A 19,737-nucleotide genomic window follows, 5' to 3' on the forward strand; every position below is an offset into this window, starting at 1 on the left:
TGTGATTTCAGGGCCCCAGTTAAGAATGTGACAATCTAATATGATGTTTCTAAAAGTTTGAGTGGTAAGAAGTGACCACCCTACCTGAAAAAGCACTCTCTTCTCACCTTCATCATTCTCTTTCCCCTCATGCTGCTTAATTTTTCTGATAGCACGTTCCAATATTTGAAACTGCATTAATGATTTGATGGTTTAGTACTTACTTGTCTGCCATGCAAATGTACATTGATTGAGGACCGAACCTTGTCTATTTTTCTTTTTTTTACTGGCTTGTCCTTGGTACCTAGGACAGTGCCTGGGCCATTATATGTAACTGTTGGATATGGAATGAATAGAGGAATGTATAAAGTCCTGGGAGGTCACACATATTATTCAGAATCAAACTATTCCTCTTGTCACCTGCACTGCCATTCCTTATTCCGATTCATTGTCATTACTCACCTGAATTTTGCCAACAGCTTCCTCACTGGTTTCCCTCTTTCTGGCTTTGCCCCCATTCACTTCAAATGATTCAGCTAAACTGTAAGTTGGATCAGATTACTTTTCCATTAAAAAGTTTCTATAGCTTTCTCTTTCAACCTAATTTAGCACCATCTCCTTGCTATGAGCTATCAGGTGTTACATGGTTTGCTTTCCCTTTACCTCTCGGACCCCAGTGCCTCCTATTCTTTTCCTTGCTTACTTCGCTCTAGTCACACTGGCCTCCTCGTTGTTCCTTAAACACCATGGCTCATCCCTTTCTCAGAGCCTTTGATCTCTTTGATCTTGTTACTCCATATTTCTGAAACCAAGATCCTTGTATAGCTTGTCTTCCCACTCCTCTTAAGTCTTTACTCACAGTGCATCTTTTTGGTCAGTTTTTCTTTGGCCGCCCTGTGTAAAAGCTTTACATTTCACCCCTGGTATTTTACGTCTCCCTTTTGTACATGATTGTTTTCTTTAGAATTATTACTTCTAGCACATTATATATTTTATCTATGAATTATGTTTTTAATTATCTCTCTCAACTAGAATATATACTTAGTGAAGTTGCTGCTGCATGCCCAAAACCTAGAATAGCGCCTGGTGCATGGAAGGTTCTTAAGGATTATCTGCTTAATGAATGTGTGAATGCAACTCTTTAGCTGTTCCACACTAAAAGACAGCCTCTCTTTCCACCTGCCTCTTCCCTAGATAATGCTGTTTATATGCCAAGCACCCCCTAATGTATACGTGCTCCTTCATGACAGCAACTTTCCCTTCTCTTCTATCCATTTCTTGAAGCTTCTGCTACCCACTGGCTATTTCTCTGGATAAGTTTCTTCCCTTCACTGGCTGAGATTTTTATTTGCAATCTAGTTAAACTGAGTGATCTCTAAGAGTCCTTCTACCTCTAACTTGCTAGGATTCTCTGATTTCCCTCAATCAAAATGAAAACAAAACAAAATTCAACACTCCTCAGAATAGGAAGAATCCACATTTTTCTCCACTGTTGGAGAAGCATGTGGGCTACAGAAAGGGTTTACTAAGGGATGGAATTTCTCTAACCATCTTTGAAATGGGAGACTCACTTGTCTTTAGAAGTCTTTAGCAAAGAAGATTCTATAAATCTCCCACTTCTCTGTCCTGGAGTCCAAGTAACCTATCTCTGTGTCTAGTTCTCTACTTGTTCAGCCTCCCAGACAGGCTAAGTACACAAGAATGTTACATTCATGGAAGTGAAAGTGCATGCCACTTGTGAAGTGGTAAACACATGTAAGGGTTAAGGAGAATAGTAACTTGCCTTCACAGGACTGTGCTCATAGCTTGAGAAATCTAATGCTGATTTTGTCCTCATTTATCATGGTACTCTGAGAAAGGGGTTTCCCTTGGATTGCTTCTTCCTTCCCAAGCTAAAATTGAAATAGTCATTTCCACAGAGGAAAAATGTAGAAAGATTAGAGTCACATGACTATATGAAACAATGCCCTGAAGCCTGTTATATTTTAAGTTAGTACACTCATACTTCCTGGAGAAGGAAATGGCAACCACTCCAGTATTCTTGCCTTAAGAATCCTATGGACAGAGGAGTCCATGGGGTTGCAAAGAGTCGGACACGACTGAGTGACTAACACACACACTCATACTTGAAATTTGAGTGGTTTGTGTTTAACTCTCAATTACCTATATATGGGCCATTCAGAGTAGAATATCTAGAAAGATGGTGGACAAGCTGCAGATGGGAGGATGAAGTGGTTTTGCATAGATACAGACTGCTGATTATTATGCCATTTAAAAATATCTGTTGCTCCTAGAATGCTATAAAACAGACTGATTTTGTTGTTGAATATTAAATATTGATCAAATGTTTTCTCTCCTTATATAAACCTATCATTCTTAATGACCTGAAAGATGTGTTTTGTTTCTCCAGTATTGAGGTTGTGTTTATAGAGTCTAGGGCTTCCCTGGTGGTCAGACAGTAAAGAGCCTGCCTGAAAGACAGGTCTGTGGAAGACCCAGGTTCGATCCCTGGGTTGGGAAGCTCCCCTTGAGAAGGAAATGGTAACCCACTCCAGTATTCTTGCCTGGAAAATCCCATGGGTGGAGGAGCCTGGCAGGTTACAGTCCATGGGGTCGCAAAGAGTTGGACTTGACTGAGCGACTTCACTTTCTTTTCACTTTTTATAGAATCTATCCCTTAGCTTTTCCTGAATTTAACTGAAAAAGCTAATGAGCCATTTGACTAAAACTTGGTGCTCAGTCTATGTGGGTGTGGGGAGATTTGTTTTTAATGGTGTTAAGCTTACTGACAGAAACTGGAATCGAACCTATGAACTTGCCTTCATTAGTACTGTGTTTGGACCTATGGAACTAGAATTGATGACAACTTCCATTTCACACTCAAAGGCTTTTCAGCATCTAAATCAAGGGCACTATTTTTCATTTAGTGTGGGCCCTGTTGTCCAAAGACAGTGCTGATTGTCTTATCCTAAAATTATCATTAAAGAAGAATGTTTCCCATCTCAGTCTTGTTGCCTGCAATTATTTATATAGCCTAATTTTTCTTTCAACTAACAGCTGCCGTTTGCCTTCCTGGAGGTTGCCCATGTCTGATAAATGAGTAGAGATTTTTTTTAAAAGTAGGAAGGGGAATGAAAGAAATTGGAGTCTTTTTCTGATATTGACTCACCATTGGAGGTTCCTCTCAAGTACCAGTAGATGGAGCAGAATGAGACTGCCAAAAATATCAATTTTCTAACAGTTGTCAGGTTTGGAACACTGACAATCTTCCTGAAAACTCTCCTGATGAGATTTCAAAAGCCTTTCCAGCTTCTCAAACTCCCAAATGCCTGGAAACCTGAAGAAAAAAATATTTTTTTAAAAAAATTAGGTCAAGTTACAATTGCCAAATCTTTGATGTACAGCCCTTGTTGATGGTATTATATTATTTAATTTCCTAGACAAACATTTCTGTCACTGACCTTTGACTCATATACATTGTTGTCTTATTTTTCCTAGAAAAGTTATAACATAAGGAGGATTGAGGTCTTTCAAATACTTTGCCTCAAAACCCTTAGATTATTTCAATTTTAGAGCTGCTAGATTAGACACCTTTTGCCTCTTGGCAATATTTATCTATCTATTACCTTATCTTGATGAACTGGAACACAATTAAACCAAACTGTCACTTTAAAAAGACGGAAATGATAATAAACCATGTTATGTTCAGGGCTTTAAAGAAAACTGAATGATTTCAAGGAAGTATCCTGGGCTCCGTGAATATCTTACCCAGTTTCCTACTCTTCCCTACTACCTATTTTCAGTGTCAGAATGTGAAAGTGTACAACCTGAAGACTCCAAGGTCCTGAGCATTCCTCAGTCAGCAAAAAGATCTAATGACAGTTACTCTACCCACTAAAGCATTTCAAAAGCATTAAACTGGAGTTGAAGCCCAAAGCCATTTGGTTACCCCTCAGTTGTCCAGGAAACATAACGAACAGAACCTGCCTTACAATTAGCAGTTTGGTTTTTAGAAATTATGCCATTCTTCCCCTTCTCTTGATCTAGGTTCAGAATCCATCGCTATATGTTTACCTGGAAGCCATCACCAGAGGTTCTATCTCTGGGAATATACTTTGCTCTGAACTAAATCTATAGATCCTACTTTCTCAGCCTACTCATGATGTCTGGGGTCCAGTTCTCTTCCAGATTCCATTTCAAGTGCAAGGAGAAAGTTGATGAGCTGCTCAGTAACTTAAATACCTTGAAGTTGCAAAGTGTTACCAGACCATTTATCTCACGAGTACAGTTCAAAGTTTCTGGTCCAGAAAGAAATAATTAACTTGTGAGAGCTTCAGGGACCTCATCCCAAACAGGCAATTAAATTTTGCCAAACCAGAGTTGTTTGGAAAAGAAAAAAGTGATATTTTGTGTAGGGAAAACAAATAAAGAGAAAGGAGACTTTTGAGACCACGAGACTTTTGTATACCACTGTTGGGCTTTGCAGAGAACTAAGAAATAATTCTTTTTTATTTCAGTCTGTAGTCTCTTCACATTCTTTCTGTATTAAATTGGTGCCATGACAGAGCTTGCAGCTGGTAGAGAAATGCCTACCGGGGCACGGCTGGGATAGACAGTGCGCAACGGCAAGCGCGTGTGGTATTGATTCCCACGCTGAAATAGCCCTCAGGTTTGCCTTTCCAGTCCCATTTCCACCACCCCAGCCTGCTCCAACAGCTTCCATGGGAGCTTTTTGTCAACTGTATCAAGTCTATATTCCTTCATGTGACATGCAAGGTCAACTGTGATAGTTCCCCATCTATCACTGAACGTTCATTTGTTCAGGCATTTACACATTACTGTATTTATTCTACAAATAATGATTACCCACCATGTGTCAGGCAACGGACTTTGCAATGAGGATACAATGGAGAAAAAAAAATCCAGACAGAGATCCCACTTTCATGGAGGGAAAATGGATATTAACCTAGCAACCAAGAATATAAATATGCACCTGTGATAAGTGTTACATGGTGATATTTTTATTGATTCTCACAACCACCTCTGTCTCCCACGACTTCTCAACAATTTCTGTCCAGTTGAGTCAGGATACTTTCTTCATTGCTCTTTGAAAGCTCACTCCTATTCTTTCTGCACCAATAGTCCTGATGGTCTACCAACCTCAAGAGCAAAATACTACGTAATCCATTTTTCAACACTCAGCCTAGTAATTTGGCTCTTTTGTTATATGTTTGTCTATGTTATTGGATTCTTTAGCTATATCATACGTAACCTGAGGACAAAATATTGTTTTTTCACTTCTGTAACACTTTTTATGGTAGTAGCAGTAGATAATAGCGGAGTGGGAAGCCGTCTGAGGTAGTGGTTATGACTGTGTACCCAGAGGCTTACTAACTATGTGACTTCGTTCAAGTAATTCAAATTATCTGTCCCTAATTTTCCTTTTCATAGGAAATAAGTAAATACATGGAAAGTGCTTAGAATAGTGCCTGGCACATGGAAAGTTTCAATAAATACTACCATTATTAGCTTTTTCTGCTTCTCCAAATGCATTCGCATAAGTTGGTTCTTTTATTTTATAAATGAGAAAATTGTGCCCTAAAGCAATGAAGTGAATTGGCTAAAGGTCACACAATTAATTAAAGACAGAGATGGAGAGAAAACTCAGGCTTTATTACTTCCAGATCAGTGACTTTTAAGAAATTACCTGTATGGTATTTTACTTGATGCTTTCTTTGAGGACAAAGGTCTCAAATCTGGTACTGAACAAGATTTTTTCCAGGTCCTTGGGTAACTCAGAATGCCATATTTTTACCACTTTATTAAGGTATCAATCTTTAGCTGAAACTTGTTTCTCTGTCAATTAGTAAACAGTAATATTTAGGATTCTTTACTATCTGAGCCACGGCACTGCTAGAGGTAAAGAACCTGCTTGCCAGTGCAGGAGATGTAAGAGACATGGGTTCAGTCCCTGAGTCGGGGAGATTCCCTTGGAGTAGGAAATGGCAATTCCAGTATTCTTGCCTGGAGAATCCCATGGACAGAGGAACCTGGTGGGCTACAGTCCAAAGGGTCAAGAAGAATTGGAGGGGACTTAGCACAGCACAATATTGAAGATAAAGAATCAGCTCTTATGAAAGTACTTAACTTCAGTCAGCGTTATGACCACTGAATGCATCCCTAAAGTGTCATATCTCAAATTGTTTAAAAGGGAGGGCCTAATGAGAAAGTGGACACCTTACAAGCTGTCTGACATTGGGCTAGTCACTTTGACTTTCTGCGGCTTATTATTATTATTTTTACCATACAGACCATTTCCAAGGCCCATTCCAATTATGACCTTGGTTAAAGAGAAACTGTTCATATTCAAAGCATCCTTTTTTGATAGTGGGTCATAAATATCTTTCCTGTGTATGAAAGATAACTAAGGAAGTTATGTTAAATCCTAGTATCAGTAAAAGGGTGGCAGGAAAGATCTGGGTTAAGGTAAAAAAAAAAAAAAAAAAAAAAGCCGGGGAGAGGGGCATTTGTGGATTCTGTAGTTTAGTGCAGGGATGTATCCTAATAGTGAAATGAAGGCCTTAGAAGACTGAATAGCAGGAGTTACTGTGGGCAAAGGGAAAGAGGCAGGGGTTGGGGGACTAAGCTGATGGGAATATGTTTCTCTATTTTGGAAAGATTGTGACTAGTAGACCTTTTCAATAACTCTACTTCTGACGCACTCTTGAAAGATCCTTAATCAGAGGATGAGCAAAAGAAAAAGTGTGTGGTGAATTCCAAAAGGCTAACTGTAATCCAGGCAATTCCTCATCACAGTCTTTGGATGCTTGTCTGGAGTTATGCACAAAACTACAATCTTCATTTAGCAAGTAACAATTCTGCCTTCTCCCTTTTCCTTATGCTATGAGATAGACCTGAGCCGTGTATTAGCAGGAAAAAAAGGGAGATGAAGTTCTGGACAGGACTGATCAGCCAGCTTTTCATGTGCTTAGTCGCTCAGTCATGTCCAACTCTTTGTGACCCCATGGACTGTAACCTGCCGGGCTCCTCTGTCCATGGGGATTCTCCAGGCAAGAATACTGAAGTGGGTTGCCATGCCCACCTCCAGGGGATCTTCCCAACCTAAGGATCAAACCAAGGTCTCCTGCATTGCAGGTGGATAACTTCACCATCTGGGCCACCAGGGAAGCCCTGGTGGCTTCTCATAATAGTCTTAAAATAGATTTATAAGGAATTTGTCTCAACACTGGAAATGATGTGCTCATATTCAAATAGAAAAATGTTCTTCCCACCTGTGATGCTTTGAGGTTGATCCTAGACAAATGGAACATATCCTTTTCTTTCATTTTCACATTTCATGGTAAATATTTATTTCTTGTAATTGCACAGTACCCAAGTGGATCTCTGTATTTGGCCCCTGCCGTCAGATATAAAGATTGAAAACTTTGAAATTGCCTTTGAAAACTAAGGATCAATAAAAGAAAAAATATGAGAAAAACATGTTTATGAATGATAACTAAAGGGAACTCATGACACTGCCTTATTTAACTTTGAAAATGTCTGTAAATACCAAATTAAAAAATAAAGTATAGTTTGAGACAAATGTCCCATCTTGCCTATGACAGTGCATTAGGAATAATAGAAGTGGTAAGTTTAGAATCAAGGATGAGAACCCTAATTAATGAAGTGTGCAGTAAGATTACCAAATGCTTTATCCCAGCTATAGTAGTGCCTAGGGTACAGCAGGTACCCATAAATATTTGTTGAAATAAAGAATTAATCAATAAATGCCTCCTTCCAGAGGTGGCTCAAACTAAATACTGTAAAAATCATTCTTTCTCTCCAAATTAAAATATTTTCCATTTGAAACATATAAAGAAAAGGACTATGGAGTGGCTACTAAGGGTCTAGGGTTTTAACCTGTGAACGGTTCATAAAGGAACTTATAGAACACTTCTAACAACTTTGTGTCTGAGAGATTCATCCAGGCTCAGGAGGCATAATTAGCCTCAATGCATTGCTCAAAGTTGAACAATTAAAACTTATTTCTTCCAAACCCCCAAAGATGCCACACTGGGCATTGTTAAGAAGTTGGCAGACTTGGCAGTTAACTTAACCTGAAACTTCCAGCCCTATAATGACATACTAATTGTAAACAATGGGGGAATGGAGAATTTCTCAAGATGAGAGTGGAGAAAATTTGAAGGCTTAAAAACAATAGAAAAAAAAATGTTCTGTATGAACAGAAGCCAAGCAGTGGGACTTAATTTCAAAAACTTTTTATGAGTTTCTCATAAGAGAGTTGTACCAAATGTGTTCATGTAAATGGCACCAACTTCAGAATATGAGACTTTATCATAAATGACCCCAATATAAAAATGCAAATGCCCTCTTGGCAGATCTGGGTTCTAGGCTTGGCTATGTCACAAACTTGCCTTATTATTGTAGTATGTCTATTAACCTCTTCATGTTTTTGAAATGGTGAACCATCATCCCTACTCAAAGTACTGCATATGGGTAGTGTAAAGAACCAAATTACATACTGAGTATGAAACACACTCAAAAGATAAAGAAATATGCAAATTGTGGAATTATTTTAAGGGTTTAAAAAGAGTCAGAGTCTATAGATCTCAATATCAGGTCTAAATTTCAGGTAGAATACACTGTGCCTTCTCTGATTTATTTTTGGGGGAAATATATATCTACTTGCTATATAGATTATTTCATTTACATTTACAGAAGACCATTGAAACATAATCACACTTTAATTTTGTAGATTAAGAAATAGCCTTAAGGAAATAAAACAATTTGTGGCCTAGATATGCAATGTGCCTAGAGCATAGTGAAGTGAAAGTCTGACTCTTTTCGACCCCATGGACTATATAGTTCATGGAATTCTCCAGGCCAGAATACTGGAGTGGGTAGCCTTTCCCTTCTCCAGGGGATCTTCCCAACCCAGGGATCGAACCCAGGTCTCCTGCATTGCGGGCAGATTCTTTACCAGCTGATCCACCAGTGAAACCCAAGAATACTGGAGTGGGTAGCCTATGCCTTCTCCAGCAGATCTTCCTGACCCAGGAATTGAATCAGGGTCTCCTGCATTGCAAGTAGATTCTTTACCAGCTGAGCTACCAGAGAAGCCCCTAGAATATAAGAAACACTCAATAAAAGACAATTAGTACTATGGACATTATTTATCATGTAGTCATTTGATATATTCAGATCAGAAGCATTTTAAGCTTCTGAGGAGGAACATGATGATTAAAAACTATTGACAGCATAGTTTGTAGAGAGACAACAAACTCAATGCAGAAGTCTAGTTTCCAGAAAATTTACATTTCTTTATCTATTGATTGATTCATTAATTGATTTATTCTGCTGCTGCTAAGTCACTTCAGTCATGTCCAGCTCTTTGTGACCCCATGGACTGTAGTCCACCAAGCTCCTCTGTCCATGGGATTCTCTAGGCAAGAATACTGGAGTGGATTGCCATGCTCTCCTCCAGGGGATCTTCCTGACCCAGGGATCGAACCTGTGTCTCTATGCCTCCTGCATTGGCAGGCAGGCTCTATACAACTAGCACCACTTGGGAAGCCCAATTGATTTATTTATAAAAATTTAAATTACTTCATCTATTGATTGATTGACTGATGTATTCACTTGTTAAATAGACATATATTGATTACATACTATGGTTTCAGACAATATATCAGAAGCTCAATGAACATAAATAAATATGTCTAGGTCCCTAACTTCAATAATCTTGTCATTTAGTAAGGAGAGGCCGATGCCTAAAAGAGTGTATGCAAAAAAAAAGTGTTGCTGGTGCTTTGATAGGAATGACAGCTATATCGGGACAAAGAAAAGAGGCTGGTCAATTCCACTGGGAGTGATATACTGTCAGGAAAGTTTAACTGAGGAGGAAAGCTTGAAGTTAAGTCTTTAAGATATGTGGATGCTAGTCTGGAAACATGTAGGAAGGTAGAAGGGAAAATCAGAGAGAGGTACTAAGGCCCAGAGATGTGAAAAGTCCTACCTAGTTTGGGAAACCAAAAGCAGCTCAGCATAATAGGACCTGACATGTAAAGAGAAAATGAGGGAAGCAATCAGGTTGCAGAGTTAGGCAGAGGTCATAAATGGTGTTGTCCACCATGCTAAAGACTTAGACTGTGTTCTGAGTGGAAAGTCACTGAAGAGTTTAATAGGTATATGGTTGATTTTGGTTTTATAAAGATCACCTTGACAGCATTGTGGAAGATGAAATGAGTGAGGCAAGTCTGGAGACAGCAAGACTCGTTGGAAAGTTGCTGCAATAGTCCAGATGAGGCTTGAACCAAGGTTTCAGTAGTATCTTTATATGTAAAATGGGAATAATACTAATTCATAGTGTTTCGTGAGGACTAAAAGAGTTAATGGTGGGCCACAGTCCGTACAGTCAGACATGACTGTGTGACTAAGCACAGCGCAGCACACAAAGGTTTTAATACTTGTTCTTAGGACAATGAATGGCACTTGTGCTGTTGTGGGCAAAGTCACTTCAGTCATCTCTGACTCTTTGTGATCCCATGGACTGTAGCCCTCCAGACTTCTCTGTCCATAGGATTTCCCAGGCAAGAATACTGGAGTGGGTTGCCATTTCCTCCTTCAAGAGATCTTCCCGACCCAGGATTGAACCCAGTCTCCTGCATTGCTGGCGGATTCTTCACCGTCTGAGCCACCAGGGAAGCCCAAGAATACTGGAGTGGGTAGCGTATCCCTTCTCCAGGGGATCTTCCCGACCCACGAATCCAACCAGGGTCTCCTACATTGCAGGTGGATTCTTTACTGTCTGAGCCACCAGGGAAGCCCAATATATGCATATAACAGATTTTATTTATCCTTTCATTCATTGATGGACATTTGGATTGTTCCCACTTTGGGGATATTATGAATAATGCTGCTAAAAATAATCATGTACCAGTTTTACTGTGACATATGTTCTCATTTCTCTTGGGTATGTACCTAGAAGTGGAATTGCTGGGTCACGTGGTAACTCCAAGTATAATCATTTGAGGCACTACCAGATTATTTTCCAAAATGATTGCATCATTTTATATTTCCACCAGCAATGTATGAGTGTTCTGATTTCCCCAGCTTCTCACCAACACGTGTTATAATCTAACTTTTTAATACTATAGATAGTTATTCCAGTTAGTGTCAAGTGGTATCTCATTGCTCTTTTGATTTGTTTTTTCCTGATGACTAATAATTTTGAGCATCTTTTCATGTGTATGGGTGTTTTCTTTTTTTTGCCATTTGTATAGCCTCCTTGGAGAAATGTCTATTCACATTCTGTGCCATTTTTCTCCTTTGCCACTTTTTAATTCAACTTTTTGTCTTTTCATTGTTGAGATGTAATCAGTTCAGTTCAGTGGTTTAGTCATGTCCGACTCTTTGCAACCCCATGAACTGCAGCACACCAGGCCTCCCTGTCCATCACCAACTGCCGGAGTCCACCCAAACCCATGTCCATTGAGTCGTTGATGCCATCCAACCATCTCATCCTCTGTCATCCCCTTCTCTTCCTGCCCTCAATCTTTCACAGCATCAGGGTCTTTTCAAATGAGTCAGCTCTTCGCCTCAGGTGGCCAAAATATTGGAGTTTCAGCTTCAACATCACTCCTTCCAATGAACACCTAGGACTGATCTCCTTTAGGATGGACTGGTTGGATCTCCTTGCAGTCCAAGGGACTCTCAAGAGTTTTCTCCAACACCACAGTTCAAAAGCATCTATTCTGCACTCAGCTTTCTTTATAGTCCAATTCTTACATCCATACATGACCACTGGAAAAACCATAGCCTTGACTACACAGACCTTTGTTGGCAAAGTAATGTCTCTGCTTTTTAATATGCTGTCTGGGTTGGTCATAACTTTACTTCCAAGGAGTAAGCATCTTTTAATTTCATGGCTGCAATCGCCATCTGCAGTGATTTTGGAGCCCATAAAAATAAAGTCAGCCACTGTTTCCACTGTTTCCCCATCTATTTGCCATGTAGTGATGGGACCAGATGCCATGATCTTAGTTTTCTGAATGTTGAGCTTTAAGCCAACTTTTTCACTCTCCTCTTTCACTTTCATCAAGAGGCTTTTTAGTTCCTCTTCACTTTCTGCCATAAGGGTGGTGTCATCTGCATATCTGAGGTTATTGATATTTCTCCCAGCAATCTTGATTCCAGCTTGTGCTTCTTCCAGCCCAGCGTTTCTCATGATGTACTCTGCATAGAAGTTAAATAAGAAGGGTGACAATATACAGCTTTGACGTACTCCTTTCCGTATTTGGAACCAGTCTGTTGTTCCATGTCCAGTTCTAACTGTTGCTTCCTGACCTGCATACAGGTTTCTCAAAAGGCAGCTCAGGTGGTCTGGTATTCCCATCTCTTTCAGAATTTTCCACAGTTTATGGTGATCCACAGAGTCAAAAACTTTGGCATAGTCAATAAAGCAGAAATAGATGTTTTTCTGGAACTCTCTTGCTTTTTCCATGATCCAGCAAATGTTGGCAATTTGATCTCTGGTTCCTCTGCCTTTTCAAAAACCAGCTTGAACATCTGGAAGTTCACAGTTCACATATTGCTGAAGCCTGGCTTGGAGAATTTTGAGCATTACTTTACTAGCATGTGAGATGAGTGCAATTGTGTGGTAGTTTGAGCATTCTTTGGCCTTGCCTTTCTTTGGGACTGGAATGAAAACTGACCTTTTCCAGTCCTGTGGCCACTGCTGAGTTTTCCATATTTTCTGGCATATTGAGTGCAGCACTTTCACAGCATCATCTTTCAGAATCTGAAATAGCTCAACTGGAATTCCTTCACCTCCACTAACTTTGTTTGTAGTGATGTTTCCTGAGGCCGACTTGACTTCACATTCCAGGATGTCTGGCTCTGGATGAGTGATCACACCATCATGATTATCTGGGTCATGAAGATCTTTTTTGTACAGTTCTTCTGTGTATTCTTGCCACCTCTTCTTAATATCCTCTGCTTCTGTTATAGTTCTTTATATATTCTAGATATAAGCCCTTTAACAGATATACAATTTGAAAATATTTTCTCAAATTCTGTGGGTTGTATTTGCACTTCTTGATAGTCTTTGCTCTGAAACAAAAAGTTGTAATTTCAATGAAGTCCGATTTACCTATTTTTTATTGTTGCTTATGCTTTTGTATTATATAACAGACTCTTGCCAAACTCAAGATCATGAAGATGTACCATACGTTTTCTTCTAAGACTATATAATTTTAACTCTGTCTTAGCCTATTCAGGCTTCTGTAACAAAAAAGCGCAGAGTGGCTTGCTTATAAACATTTATTTCTTATAGCTCTAGAGGCTGGAACCTCTAAGATCAAGGTACCAGTAAGACTGAGTGAAAGTCCTCTCTTTAGTTCATAGCCTGCACCTTCTTGCTGTGCACTCACAATGTGGAAGGATGTAAGGATCTTTCTGGAGACTTTTTTTTATAAGGGTGATAATCCCATTCATGAGGACTCCACCTTTATGACCCAAGTACTTCCTAAACTCCCATTTTATAATGCCATAATATTTGGGACTTGGTATTTCAACATGTTAATTTTGGAGGAACATATTCAGACCATAGAAATCTCTTAAACTTGATCCATTTTGAGTTACTTTTTGCATATAGTGTGAGGTGAGGGTTCAACTACATTCCTTTGAATACAGTTTTTCCAGAATCATTTGTTGAAAGCACCATTCTTTCCCCATTCAGTCATCTTGACACCCTTGTTAAAGATTAGTTGAACATACATCACTAATTATTAGAAATGCAAATCAAATCTACAATGAGATATCACCTCATACCAGCCAGAAAGGCTATCATCAAAGAATCCACAAACAATAAATGCTGGAGAAGGTGTTGAGAGATGGGAACTCTCCTACATTGTTGGTGGGAATGTAAATTGGTACAGTCACTATGGAGAACAGTATGGAGGTTCCTTAAAAAACCAAAAATAGAGCTTCCATATGACCCTGCAATCCCACTCCTGGGCATATATCCAGAGAAAAACATGATCTGAAAAAGATACATGCACTCTAATGTTCATTGCAGCAGTGTTTACAATAGCCAAGACATGGAAGCAAACTAATGTCCATTGACAGAAGAATGGATAAAGAAGAAATGGTACATCTATACAATGGAATATTACTCAGCCATTAAAAATGATGAAATAATGTCATTTGCAATGGCAAGGATGGACCTAGAGTGTCATACTGAGTGAAGTAAGTCAGACAGGGAAGGAGAAATATTGTATGACTTCCCTTATGTGTGGAATGTGAAAAGAAATGATACAAGTGATCTTGAAAATGATAGAAGTGAGCTTACAAAAGTCTGTGAAAAACAGACTCACAAACTTTGAGAACAAGCTTATGGGTTTCTGGAGGGAAGGAGAGGGGAAAGGGACAGTTAGGGAGTTTGGGATGGACATGTACACACTGCTATATTTAAAATGGATAACCAACAAGGACCTACTGTTTAGCACGGGGAACTCTGCTCAATGTTATGTGCCAGCCTGGATGGGAGGGGAGTTTGGGGGAGAAGGGATGCATATACATGTATGACTGAGTCCCTTTGTTGTTCACCTGAAACTATCACAGCATTGCTTGTTATTTGGCTATATCCCAATACAAAATAAAAAGTTCAAAAAAGTCAGCTGAACACAGATGTATGAACAAATTTTTTGACTTCTATTCCATTTATCTATAATGTCTGTCTTTGTGTTGTTAACACACCATCTTGATTACCATGATTTTGTAATAAGTCTTGGAATAAGGAAGTGTGAATCCCACTACTCTATTCTCTTTTTCAAGTTGTTTTGGCTATTCCAGGTCCCTTTAAATTCCATATGAATTTTAGAATCAACTTGTAAATTTCTACAAAGAAGTAAGCTGGGATTCTGATAGGAACTGTACTGAATCCGTAGATAAGTTTTGGGAGTATTGTCATCTTAGCAGTGTCACGTCTTCTGATTCATGAATATTGGGTGTTTTTCAACTTATTTAGATCTTTATTTTAAGAACGTTTTATAGTTAAGTATCTTATTCTTTTTGATGCTTATTGGTAATGGAAGTGTTTTCTTGTTTTCATTTTCAGATTGTTTATTGCAAGTGATTTTTGTATATTGATCTTGTTTCTTGAAATCTTACTGACCTTGTTTATTTGTTCTAATCATTTTCTCAATAGATTCCTTAGATTTTCTGTATTTAAGATTATGAAATCTGAGAATAGAGATAATTTTACTCGTTCCTTTCCAGTCTGTGTATGTCTTTTATTTCTTTCAATTGGTAAATTGCCCTGTCCAGAACCTCCATTACAGTGTTGAACAGGTGGGGCAAGAGTGGAACTTTTCTTGTTCCTGATTTAGAGGGAAAGCCCCCACTTCCCCCCCCCACATTAAGTATGATGTTACCTTCAGATTTTTCTTAGATTCTCTTTATCAGTCTGAAAGTTTCCTTCCAATCCTAGTTTGTTGGGTGTTTTACTCATGGAGTGGAATGTTGAGCTTTTAATAAAGGAATATTAGAGGCTTTTACTGAGATAGCTATCATTGTTTCCATTTGCATATAGACTGGATGAATACATTTTAAGATTTTTTTTTTCTGCATTAAAACATTAGGTAACATGATTCTTTAATAATGAACTTTAAGGGACTGTGCCAAGTTTTACTTTATTAAGGATAGTGTGTCAATTGCTGCTGGCCCCTAGTTTGACACTGACAAAAGTTTTGATGTGTAAAACTTTTCATTTCAATATTTTCTGCAGTGTACTTTGGCCCATGCTACACTAGAGCAAGATCTACTCCAGCATGTTAAACATCTGTGCAAATGTTCTCACCAATTTATCTTTCATGCTTACTAGGAAATGAGAATGGGGACAAATTGTGTTACATGTTAAATGTCTTAAATTGATTTAATCTCTCATTTCCTGGAAGCTTGGAGACCTTTCTTATACTGTCCTTCTTGATAGGATTACTAGACAGAAGTGAGGGGTCAATATTCTCATTCTTAGGTGCAGATAGAGATCAGTCAAGGAACTTGGTCACTCTGTCCATCATTTTATCATGGAATTCTCATCACTTCAGTTGTAAAGAAAGGAAACATTTAAGCTAAAGCTTCCCCCCATTTTTTAAAGCTATGTCTTAATTTGAGTTACCATAAAAAACACTATGGATTGGGTGGTTTAAACAACAGATACTTATATATCTCACAATTCTGGATGTTGGGAAATCCAAGGTCAAGGTACCATCTGAGCTGGTTCATGGTGAGGACTCTTGTTCCGATTTGCATAGAGATGCCTTTTTGTGGAATTGTCATATGCTGGAGAGAGAGAGAGTTTTCTCTCTCATGTATCTTGTAAGGGCTTCTCACATGACTCAATTACCTCTGAAAGGCTCCACCTCTACAAACCATTACATTAGGGATTAGGACTTTAGTAGGTGAATTTTGGAAGAACACAAGCTGAAAGTTTAAAGAGATATGTAATTCACACAATATTTCCCTCAAATATGTTATATTAATGCTAATTTGTGCGAGGAGTTGGGGCAAAGGGACTCCAATTCTCCTCTAGATGACTTCATTTTTTAAAAAGAAATTGCAGTGTATTTTATTTTTTAAATTATGTATTTGTTTTTGGCTGTGTTAGATCTTGGTTCTTGTGAGGGCTTTTCTCCAGTTATAATGAATAGGGGGCCACTCTCTAGTTGTGGCGCACGGGCTTCTCATTGCAATGGTTTCTCCTGTTGCAGATCACGGGCTCTAGGGCGCACAGGCTTCAGTAGTTAAGGCACGTGGGCTCAGTAGTTGTGGCTCTCTAGCTGTAGAGCACAGGCTCAATATTTGTGCTGCACAGGCTTAGGTGCTCTGCAGCATGTGGGATCTTCCCGGTTAAGGATTGAACCCCTGTCTCCTGCATTAGGAGGGGATTCTTTGCCCCTGATCCTCCAGGGAAGCCCTAGATGACTTTAATTCCACTATTGACATATTAGCACATCTAAGAACACTAGCAGCAAGGAAAACTAATATTTGCATAACATTGTTCAGTTTATAGAACATTTTTATACTTATCAAAATTACTCCAATATCAAAGCAATGAAATATCCATTCCATAATGTAGTGGGAAGGGCACCTTAAGATATGTCATATAGGAAATCATGCTGCTGCTGCTGCTGCTGCTAAGTTGCTTCAGTCGTGTCCGGCTCTGTGCGACCCCATAGACGGCAGCCCACCAGGCTCCGCCTTCCCTGAAATTCTCCAGGCAAGAACACTGGAGTGGGTTGCCATTTCTTTCTCCAATGCGTGAAAGTGAAAAGTGAAAGTGAAAAGTGAAAGTGAAGTCACTCAGTCGTGTCCGACTCTTCGCGACCCCATGGACTGCAGCCCACCAGGCTCCTCGATTCATGGGGTTTTCCAGGCTAGAGTACTGGAGTGGGGTGCCATCGCCTTCTCCTAGGAAATCATGAAAGCTCCCTTAATAGAGACTCAGATAAAAAATTTTCATGTTAATGACATCCTTAAATTTCCACAATAGCCCTTAAGAATCTTCTAGTCAAGAAGTATACTTAAGGTCCTGACACTTGTTGTTTTAATTTCCTTTATAAAGCTTTTATTAACTTGCAACAAAATAATCAAACTCTACCATTTACCGAAACCATAGATTTGCCTTTTGAAGGAGAATGTAAATCTTGGCTTTTACCAGGTATCTCAGTGAAAGATGAGAAACCATTATGTATTTTAGCTTTCTATTTTGGGTCCCCCTAACCTTTTGATAGACAGATGCTAAGTCTAATGCAGCTGAAACTTCATCCGATGGCTGCAACACTGGACAAAAGCCAAAAGGACCTGGGCTTCATATTTGAACCAAATAGATTCAAGGGCTCAGGGAGAGGTATGGACAAGTTATCAATTTTCATATTTTCTGATAATGAGTTTTGTCTAGAAAAACTATTTTTATGATCACCAGTTGACCAGCTTGGACAATACACTAAATGCACTCTTGAAGCCAGAAATTACTATTTTAAAATTGAGAGGAAACAGTTTCCTCAGGAAGTATACTTTTCTGGTCATTTACAGATTTTGACTCTTTAGATTGTAAGCTTTACATTCACTGTCTCACACACATTCATTCATTTCACTCATTCTTAAAAGCATTTATTCAGTGCCTGCTACTTTCTTGGCTTGCCTCTAATTATTTCTTTGAAAAGTGACTCATTTGGAACACACCTAAAAACATGGGCTAGTTATTTGATATTTTTAAGTACAGTCCAAATGCATCAAATCTGAAGGTTGTTGGGGAGGGCTTCGGAAACAGGCTCATCGCTCCTGACATTTCCTCTGCTGAGAATTTGCAGGGAGCCTCGTAAAAACTAAGGGCCAGAGGAAATGCCCCCTGTGATGCTCCACATTTCCTCTCCCACAGTGACAACATACGCCTGGGATGGGTCACAGTGCCCATGTTTGCTTATCCCCATGGGGCCTCTTCTTGCCCTTTGCTTTCAGCTTTAGTGTCACGCAAGTCCTTGGCAGCTAACATCACAGCTTCCCAGGTGACCGAGTATGGAAGATTTTATACTTCTCATGAAAGCCAGCCTAGAACAGAGATTTCAAAGACCAGTGAAGGAAGCGTTCTCACAGCAGGTGTTTTGGCTGTTCTGATTGATGCCCTTTCGTTTGGATAGCAGAGAAGCCAACCTCTTGGTTAAAAGAACATCCATGACTTCTCTGAGACATTGTGCACTGTCAAGAGTTCATGTTGTATTGATGCACCTTCCCTGCCCATTAAATGGAATCATCTTAGTCTCTCCATATATAAGTCAGGCTAGCCAAGTTCTTAAGAAGATATTAAATCCATTGGACAGTCTTTTATTTTATTTATTTTTTTTTCCCATCATCAGTATTTATTGAGCATTTACAGTGTACTAGGCACAATAGAACATACAGAAAACATTGTCCCTGCTTTTGAGGAGCTTACATTCTAGAAGAAAAAAAAAATACACCTCTTTTAAAATGGTTATTTTTGTTTGGTGTTTTCTGCAAGGTACTGAGGAAATAGTTGGTAGGGTGAGCTTTGGGTATTACTTAGCCCCATCATTATTTAAAGAGAGGAAGGGGAAGGAATTTAAAGGCAAAGACAATGACAGACCATTCAGGATAGGGTAGGGTGTAGGGGAGATAACACAATCTCATCAACTCAGGAGAGATTAGCTGCAGTGAATAGGAAGAGGGAAATAGTCTGTGGGATGCAAGCAAAGGAAGCAGGGTGTCCTTAGACATTGAGTGGAGCCAGAAAGATCATGCAGCCTTTTCCCCAAGTACATGGCCACCAAGTAGGAATGGTTGGTGACAAGACAGAGGCTAAAAAAGGTAATTCTGTGCACCTGACAAATAGAAAGAAGAAAGGATCAAAATTGAAGACAGGCTAAAGAATACCAAGAAATTCTTAAAAACAAAAGTGATTTGGAAGCACAAAACTTACAGTTAATGCTACCCAATGTCTTGATGCGCCAAGAACACTGTGGCTTCCTAAGTTAGAAAATGCCATATACCAAAATTTTAAATAGAATAACATTACTTTTTTCAATCAACTCCCCGTCTCTGAAAAAAATTTTCAGGGGGAGGAGGGAGTATAGGACATGGTTGGGAACAGTAGTAGTTATCTTAGTAGTATTTTACCGTTATGATAAACTTTGTATTCAAACTTGGTAAAAGCCCATTAGC

The sequence above is a fragment of the Bos mutus genome, chromosome X (assembly GCF_027580195.1).
Source record: "Bos mutus isolate GX-2022 chromosome X, NWIPB_WYAK_1.1, whole genome shotgun sequence".
Lineage (NCBI taxonomy): Eukaryota > Metazoa > Chordata > Mammalia > Artiodactyla > Bovidae > Bos > Bos mutus.